Genomic DNA, 9,184 nt, shown 5'->3' with positions numbered 1-9,184 from the left:
ACCACGTGGGAACCTGCGAAACTGCCTGGGTGGGTCCTGAGATCATATCAAGACATATACTCTCTCCAACACAAAGGAAAGACTGCAAGACCTGCAGGACCCACTGACCTAATTTAATGCCCCATTCAGAGACAAAGCCCTGCAGCCCAGGGGCAGAGCAGCATAGCATCTGCCCTTGTAACTGAGAGCTGGTGATCTTTAGAGACCAGCCCAATGGGTACAGCTCATTTAGCTTGATTTTTGGGGATTTAGAGCACAGGGGAACTGCGCTAGAACAGGGCAACAGTTTGAGTCCTGGCTTTATCCGCTTACTGGTTGAACTTGGGTAAGTCACTTTGCCTCTCGGGGCTTCAGTTTTCTCATCTGTAAAATGAGGATAAGAACAGTGTCTTCCTCCAAAACGTTGTTAGGATTTATTAATAAATGAAAGACATTTAGGACAGTGTCTGGCGGACAGTAAGCACTAAGTCAGGATTGGCTATACTTTTATGAGTAATTATTAGTGTATTATTGTTAATTATTGTTGTCAGTAGAGTACGTAGAAAAGAGTAATTCCTCAATAAGTGGTGGGTATTTTTTTTTTTTTTTTTAAGATTTTATTGGGGAAGGGGAACAGGACTTTATTGGGGAACAGTGTGTACTTCCAGGTCTTTTTCCAAGTCAAGTTGTTGTCTTTTTAATCTTAGTTGTGGAGGAAGCAGCTCGGCTCCAGGTCCAGTTGCCATTGTTAGTTGCAGGGGGCGCAGCCCACCGTCCCTTGCAGGAGTCAAGGAGTCGAACCAGCAACCTTGTGGTTGAGAGGATGCGCTCCACCTAACTGAGCCATCCGGGAGCTCATTGGCAGCTCAGCTCACAGTGCTGTGTTCAATCTTAGTTGCAGGGGGCGGAGCCCACCATCCCTTGTGCAGGAGTCGAGGAGTCAAACTGGCAACCTTGTAGTTGAGAGCCCACTGGCTCATATGGGAATCAAACCGGCAGCCTTCGGTGTTAGGAGCACGGAGTTCCAACCGCTTGAGCGACCAGGCTAGCCCCAAGTGGTGGATATTATAATATTATTATTAGATTACTATTTATCAATTTCCTTCTAAGAAATATCCCCTACCCACCCCAGATCCTAGAGGTGTTGAATCCAAGCCTGTTAGTGTGTAATAAGACCTTGATTACCTTGTAAGGAGAAAATGCAAAACAAACAATTCCCAGGATAGAGCTGACATTTATTAACACGTTGCGTACGGCGGGGTTTAAATCCCTCGTGAAGATTCTCGTGATCCATACGCAACGTGTTAAGTACTTATTTTGTGGCAGACAGTGTGAAAAGTATTCACAATAAGTCCTCATAGGAACCCAATGCTGTAGCTACTGTTCTTATCCAGAGTAAGGTGATTGAGCTTAAGTGAAGTGAAGAGGTTTGCCCAAAGGCACATCACTAGCTGATACAAAACTGGGCTGGGGACCAAGGAGGTCTGGGTCCCCTGACATTCAGCCACTCAGCGCCGTTGTTCACCTCACAGGGAAACACTGCCCAGGCTAAGATGCAAAGGATGGAGGCAAGGAGGGGAAGACAGGTTGGAGCCAGGGGAAGCACAAGGCTGGGTCTGTGGAATGTCCCTGCAGCCCACCCAGTAACACTATTCATCCTGACCAGCTGGGGAAGTGGGGACAGAGCCAGTTGGCTGGGGTGGGGAGGGAGCCTACAGGAACAAAAGAAAGTGAAACCATTCTCAAAGGAGCCAGCGTTCCTGCCTTGACCCAGTGGTAACTATGGAAGGTCAAATGGACCCCCACAAAGCATATTCCACAAGGCTTTGGGGGTCATACTTTTGTAAGTCAAGTTTACATTTTTCTCTTATAAATTTTATTGGGGAATATTGGGGAACAGTATGTTTCTCCAGGGCCTATCAAGCTCCAAGTCGTCCTTCAGTCTAGTTGTGGAGGGCGCAGCTCAGCTCCAAGTCCAGTCGCCATTTTCAATCTTTAGTTGCAGGGGGTGCAGCCCACCATCCCATGTGAGGAACTGAACCTGCAACCTTGTTGTTGAGAGCTCATGCTCTAACCAACTGAGCCATCCGGCCGCCCCAAGTTTAAATTTTTCATGTCCCTGACCAATCCTGTCTGTCTTGGCCAAGTTTTATCTTTGTACCGTCAGCAAAGAATCTGACATGCAGAATAGATTCATTAGTTCATTCACTCATTCATTCATTCATTCATTCATTCATTCATTCAGAGAATAGATATTGAACACCTACTTGGGTAAATATCTAGGAGTGGAATGGCTGGACCGTATATGGCGGGTGTATATTTGGCTTTTTAAGAAATTGCCAAACTGTTTTCCAAGTTGGTTGTACTGTCCTGTTGTAATTTCTTCAGAGCACTTACCAATATCTGAAGGTATTGACCTATCAATTTACTTGTTTACTTGTTTATTGTCTGCCCCACCCCCAACTAGACTGCAAATCTTAGGAGGGTCTTGGAACCTCAACACTGGCCTGGGGCATGCTGGGTGCTCAGGGAATGAACCGAGGTACATCCACTGAGCAAATCTGTGTGCACCACTTCCTCCCATCACCTGGAAGACCTGCCACCCAATTCCCTGCTTGTCCTCAGGACGCCACGGATAGTCCAGGCTCCGCTGAGGACGTCAGTTGGTCAGTGCCACTGGTTATGGAAATGGCTGATGAAGCAGTCAAAGCCGTGCCTTTCCTGTGATTGCCTGTGTCCTTCAGGTAAAGGTACGTTTTGGATCCCTGTCTTGCCTCCTCCTTGCAAAGTGATCTTGGGCAAGTTATTTAGCCTCGGGGTGATTGTGGGGATCACGTGGGATCATTTACATAGCATCCCTGGCACAGCTCCTGGCACTTTGTAAATGTTCAGGAAGCGAACAGCTGCCCTGCAGCTGTGAAAAACATGCAGCATCTTTCAGTGCCTCTCAGCATCTCCTGGTGCCCAATAAATACGAGGATTGAAGCAGCTGGAAAAGTCCCCTTTGATGGAGAGAAGACTCCACCCATCCCCCTTTCCTATGTGCAAAACCTGGGAACCAGGCCTTAACATTTGAGCAACATCGACCCCCAGCACTGACCTTTGACATCTCTGTGACTTTGGGTTAGTCACCACTTAGTCTCTGAAATTTTTTCTGCATCTAGAAAATAGGGACAGTAATAGTCAACCCCGGGGTTGTGTGAAGCACAAAGGAGGCATCCCATATGAAAGGCTTTGAAATGGTTTCTAATTGTCCTTTGGTCTTCAGAGTCCTGGACACCCGACAATTCTTAGGTGGCCCGGCCCCTTCCTTTCCCAAGTGGGCAAATCAAACTGGAACCGACAGAGAAAAGAACCAAAACACTGTCTGAAAGGCACGTGGGCCTATGAGAAGGCAGGGCCGTCCACAAAAGCACATCAGAGAAGGTTCTGGAAGGTAGGGTGTGGCCCTTGGTGGCACAGGGAATGTCACTGAGATTTGATCTGGTGCCCTGTCCTCCAGCATTTCTGCTCAGCTTGTCACAAACACACCGTCTGTGTTTCTGGCCTAAGTTCTGGCAGGGTTGGGGAAGGCCTGGTGTTTTGTTGGTCGGTGATGTTCTTTGTATCTGTGGACGGGATCTTCTCCCTCTGATGCCAGCTGCTGGGAGCAGAGACAGCAAAAATGGGCAGAAGTGAAGGAACAGAATAGAACCCTGTGGACTGGAGTCGGGGTGGCTCTCCGGGGCTCCCAGACTTCATCCCCTGTTCTTCAGCACAGGCTCTGGTTGATGCCAAGATTCTGAAGGTATCGAGGCCATTATGACTTGTCAGTAAAATCACTGTGTCCATACGATCGTTCAGGGTGGATGGGCTGCTACTTCCCAGTTCCTGGGTTTTCTGGAGGCACCTGGACATCGCTGGGAGGTGTGGGAGCCCCCCTTCTCCAGAGGGGACACCGGTCTTTGTGACTAACCAAAACAAAGGGGTGGGGGCGGTGCTGATTTGGAACTGTTTGTCCCAATGGCATAGAATTCAAACTTACAGCAGCCTCCATCGCTGACTTTTAAAGGCCCAACCAAGCTTCTTGACTACTTCTCCCTGAGCCTTAGAATGCAGCCAATGATCCCTGATGTTCCTTTTGTTTTGCCATCTCATCAGGGTCCTATGCAAATTATTGCCCCATCCTGGCAAGCCCTCAGCAAACACTTAGTGATACTCCCCTGTCCCTCCGGAGACCCTTGCACTCAAATCAGGCATCAGAGAACCCATCAGAACACCCCATGGACCCCTTGGTGAGTGTGGGAAAAGCAGAAAAGGAGACTGCCTGGGCCCTGTTGGATTCTAGGAAACTGGTTGTTAGACACCAGCCAGAAAGAGCGGATTTAAGAGGCTGTTGCCCAAGACAGCAGCTCTCTAACTTTGTCCTATGGCATTTCTTCCTTCCCCTTATCCTGCTGCAGCAATCGTCTGTATGTCATATGTGCACACACAAGTGTATGTGCACACACGCAGGTCTTCATTAAATGTGTGCTGACTGCCTCCCGCCTCTCACTGCCTGTCCTGGTTCTGTCCTTCTGTCCAAGTTCAAGCTGCCACCTCCTTCTCTCTGTCCAGCCTGACCTTCTCTCCGTGGGGATGGGGTTGGAATTCCAAGGGAGGCATCTGAGGGCTCTGGCCGCGCCTTAGAGATGCTCAGACACAAACAAGACCGGGTATGGCGGCTGAGCCCCAGAGCCTCCAAGATGCCTATCTGTCATGGGTTGGGTCCTGGTGTTTGCTTTCACCCTCTGCTGCTGGGCTGGCTCACTGCAGACAGCTCCCCGCCGGGCTCTGCACAGGCTCCATGAGGTGGCACCTCCCTTTGGGGGGGGACAGGCAGTCAGGGAGCCGGTGCTCAGGCAGAGGGAGAGATAAGAGAAGAATGAGGAAGCAGATGGTGGGGTCGGGCGGGGTGCCTCCACAGGTTCCACCAGTTGGGAAGTCCCTGGGAGGAAACCTGATCTCCGTCCTCCCTGAGAGGCTCCTCCAGGAGGCAGCCTGAGGTGAGTGCATGACCTTTGGCTCTGGAAGCCCAGGGCTGGGGCCTGCCCAGCAGAGGTCCTATCCCCTACCGGCCCTGAGAGCAGCCTTGGTGATGGCTGGATGAGCCGCACAGCTTCTGTGAGCTGGGCAGTGGGTGGGTGGGTGCGAGGATAGGTGACCAGTTCCTAGTAGGTGCTCAATAAACTTGAGGCATTTGGGAGACAACATGGGGGCAGTGAACATAATCAGGTTTTGGAATCAGAGAGACCTGGGTAAGGCCCCTGGCACTGTCACTACTGCCTGACTTTGACAAGTGGCCTTTATTTCTCAGTGCCTTAGTTTTCCTCCTCTGCAAAATGGGGTCCAACAATTTCCGCTCTACCAGAGGATGGGTGCCTCAATAAATAGCTCAATAAACAGAGGCCAGGGTTGTGTTCGAATGAATGCATTTCCTCTCTAAACATGTACAATAGTCCCCCCTTATTCGCCCACCCTTCCTTCTCTTAGACATTCCAAGACCCCCAGTGGACGCCCAAAACCACGGATAGTACCAAACCCTGTATACTATATTATTTCCTATACATACACACTGGCAAAGTTTAATTTTTAAATTAAGCACAAAAGATTAATAATAACTAATAAAATAGAACAATTACAAAAATATACTCTAATAAAACTTATGTGAATATGGTCTCTGTCTCAAAATATCTTACTGTACTGGACTCCTTGTGATGATGTGAGATAATAGTCTACGTGATGAGATGAAGTGAGGTGAATGAAACATTATTAAGTAAAATAAGGGTTACTTGAACACAACACTGTGATACCACAACAGTAGATCTGATAACTGAGATGGCTACTAAGTAACTAACAGGGGAAGTGTCATGTACAGCATGGAGACACTGGACAAAGGGATGATTCACATCCTGGGTGGGACAGAGTGGGGCAGCTCGAGATTTCATCACGCTCCTCAGAAGGGCTTGCAATTTGAAACATATGAATTATTTATTTCTGGAATTTTCCATTTAATGTTTTTAGGCTATGGTTGACTGCAGTTAACTGAAAACATGGAAAGCAAAACCGTGGATAAGGGGGGACGACTGTATTCCACTCTGTGCCAGGCGCTGACATAAGGCCAAGGCTGAGGACAGGGAGAGACAACAGCTCAAGACCACAAAGTGCAGAGCTGACCAACTTGCCCCACTGCACTGACCAATCACCAGAGCGGATGGAGCCCAGGTTTCCAGGCACAAGCGTGGGGTTCAGGATACACCTGGGCCTCATGGTGGGGGGGGGTACAACGAAGGGACACAGGCACCTCTGTTTAGCCACTTGCCTACCCAGTCATGTGTCCATTCACACGGACACCCCACTCCGAGATTTCATGTTCTGACGTTGAGTAGACACTCGTTTGGGCACACCAGGGCACGCATGCACATGTACATGACAGATGGCAGCTACTGCTGCCACCTGACGCTCAAGCTGGCAAAGGAGTGAGGAAACCCAGAGCTCACAATATGCCAAAGACAACTCTGCCACATGCCCAGGTGCTGTGGTCTAGGAGTGAAGCCTGGGAACCATGCCCACCCCACCCCCCCAGTCCCCCGTGATGGTCAGTTTTCTGTGTCAACTTGGCCAGGCCATGGTACATAAGGCTTTAATGACACACTAATCTAGATGTTGTGTGAAGGCATTTTGTAGATTTGTCAACATCTACAAACAGTCGACTTCAAGTAAAGGAGATTACCCTCCCTCGTGTGGGAGGGCCTCATCCAATCAGTTGAAGGCCATAAGAGCAAACACTGAGATTTTGAAGAAGAAATGCAGCCTTAAGACTGCAACATCAATGCCTGCCGGAGTTTCTCACCTGCTGGACTGCCCTTCAGATTTCACACTTGCTGGCCCTTACAACAGTCTGAGCCAATTCCTTAAAATAAATCTATATAAATACGTATATAAAAAAGACATATAGAAATACATAGACATTTAAAGATATATAAAAATAAACATCCTGTTGGTTCTGCTTCTCTGGAGAACCCTGGCTGATACACCCCAAATCCAGCCACCTGGGCCCCTGAGGGCAGCACCCAGGCTGCCAGCAGAAAGCCAGAATCCCTGTGGTCTTCTTTTCGATTGGTCTTGACCCCTCACTTTAGCACTGCTCTGACCCCTTTTAGTAGAAATGGTTTGAGTTGACATCTCAGGACAGAAGGGGTTTTCAGAAGCCCCAGCATGCCTTTCTGTAACCATTGACCTGTGGGTCTGCAGTGTAGATTAGAGACCGGTAAACTAGAGCCCGTGGACAGATCCCGCCCACCGCCCTTTTATGTAAATAAAGTTTCACTGGAACTTAGCCTTGCTCATCCGTTTGCACTTATCCATTTCCGTGTTATCTATGGCTACTTTTACACTACAATGCAATGCTGAGCAGCTGGGACAGAGATGGTATGACTTGCAAAGGCTATACGGAAGGGGACCATCTGGGCTTGATTCTTGAGAACCATCCCCCGTGGAAGGTTCATCAGCTACCTGGGGCCCGAGCAGGGAGGAAGTGAGTTCTCAGGAAGGCTTGGTGTGGTAGTTCTCATACCTGGGGTGGGGAGCTCATCAAACATACAGATTACCAAGCCCACCCCTAGAGAGAGGCCCAGGTGGGGCTAAAACAGCTGGGTTTGTTCCTCATACAATCCTGATGCTGGGAGCCTCAGGCCCACATTTTTGGTAACCCTGTGTGGGGACAGAGTCCCAGAAAGCAGTTTCCAGGCTCTTGGCCTCACGTGGAAAGGTGCTCACTCGGGTAGTAAATGGCCATCAATTGTGATTGGATGGCCATCAGCTGTGGCTAGTTGGCCGTCAGCTGTAACCAGTGAGCCATTGGCCACTAATATAACTGTTGTGGCTACGCTAGCAGTAAATGGGGGCTAGCAAAAAGATGGTGGCTGAGCTAGCAAGCATGGATTGTGGTTAGCACGGCCGATTGCAGCTAGCAAGTGGGGTTGTGTCGTGCGGGAGACCCTGCTCGCTGCGCCATTTGTCAGGCGGGGGACCCTGCTCGCCGCGCCATTTTTCAGGCGGGGCAGCCTGCGGGGTCTCTGCTCCCGCTGCCCACACAAGAACGCAGGATATGGTGAGGCCAAAAAGGAACACCCACAGAGCCATAGGTAGGGGAGTCATACCACTATGGTCTCACTGGAGGCTGGGCCCACCAGACGCGCGACCTGACCGACGACTCTCCTCCACTCTCTCGACCCTGTTCCTCTCCTCTCTTCCGCTCTCCTCGGCTCTGCTCGGCTCTCCTCCGTAGCCGCAGCAGTTATACCAGTGGCCAATCGGCTAACCGGCCACAGCCGACGGCCATCCACCACCCGAGCCAGCACCCCTCCACGTGAGGCCGAGAGCCTGTAAACTACTCTCTGGGGCTCTGTCCCCACAGGTTGGTTGGTTGGCAGAGAAGCGGACAGCAGGTTGCAGATCGTGTGGCTCCTTCTTCCTGTGTCTCCAACACAGCTGCCAGTGAGAATATAGTGGTATGACTCCCGTATCTATGGCTCCGTGGGTGTTCCTTTTTGGCCTCACCATGTCCTGTGTTCTTATGTGGGGAGCAGGAGCTGAGACCCCGCCTGACAGCCTGGGTTAGGGTTTTTCCCCCATTCAGGCTGCTGGAGAGAGCCCCTCAGTGGTGTCTGGGCAGGGAGCTCCCTACAGAGACACCAGGCCTGTAAGGGCAGCCCGTATCTGTGGTGACCCTGGCCACCAGGAAAGTCGGGACCCTGTCTTGGCTTTAATACATAGAGCCACTGAGAGCCATGCATGGTTTTGCTCTGATCAACTGGCCTGGTAGGGCCTGGTCAGCAGAGCTGGGTGCTGCTCACTGGAGCTGCCACTGAGACGATATGTCTTTCCTGGTGCTAAGCCAGGCTACCCTGTTTTCAGTTCATGTCCTTTCACAAGATGGCATCTGCGCCTGCCCATGTCCAGCGTCAGGCAGCGATGCTTTGTTCTTCCCCATCTTGCCCAAGTCGGCATCTGCTTTTCTCTGCACTTGGCCACCCAGGCCTGGAATAAAACTGCTGGAGGCCAGCCTGCTATGACCAGCTTCTTAATTTCTCTGGGACCTTAGCTGCCTCAACCCTAAAATAGGGAGGGAGATAAAACGATGAAACTCCGGCCCAAGAGGTCTGGTTAAAGGACCGTGATGACA

This window comes from Rhinolophus sinicus, chromosome 14 (genome assembly GCF_057876585.1).
Source record: "Rhinolophus sinicus isolate RSI-liver-muscle chromosome 14, RSI-T2T, whole genome shotgun sequence".
NCBI classification, from domain to species: Eukaryota; Metazoa; Chordata; class Mammalia; order Chiroptera; family Rhinolophidae; genus Rhinolophus; species Rhinolophus sinicus.
This window is presented reverse-complemented; position numbering follows the sequence as displayed.